Source organism: Buceros rhinoceros, unplaced genomic scaffold (assembly GCF_000710305.1).
Source record: "Buceros rhinoceros silvestris isolate BGI_N320 unplaced genomic scaffold, ASM71030v1 scaffold29768, whole genome shotgun sequence".
Taxonomy (NCBI): domain Eukaryota; kingdom Metazoa; phylum Chordata; class Aves; order Bucerotiformes; family Bucerotidae; genus Buceros; species Buceros rhinoceros.
This window is the reverse complement of record NW_010425657.1, coordinates 1-282: the sequence shown is the minus strand read 5'-3', so window position 1 is coordinate 282 and position 282 is coordinate 1.

Genomic DNA, 282 nt, shown 5'->3' with positions numbered 1-282 from the left:
GCGCCCCGGTCCGGCCGCGCGGCTGGTCGCGCCCCCGCCACTGGGGCTGCCAGATCGAGTGATGCTCCGGCTGCTCTGCCGAGCTCCTCCGTGAGGCGGGCGAAGCGATCCCGGGTTAGGAGGCGCGCGGGAAGCCCGCTCCTTCACGGCGCCAAAACCCAGGGCACAAGGGGGGTGGGGGGCTGGGGAGCAGTAGGCGGGCTCTGCTCAAAGCGCCTCAGGAGAAGTGTGCCCGTTACCACTGCCTCGCCGGCGTCTCCTTGGAGAGCGACTAACGCACCC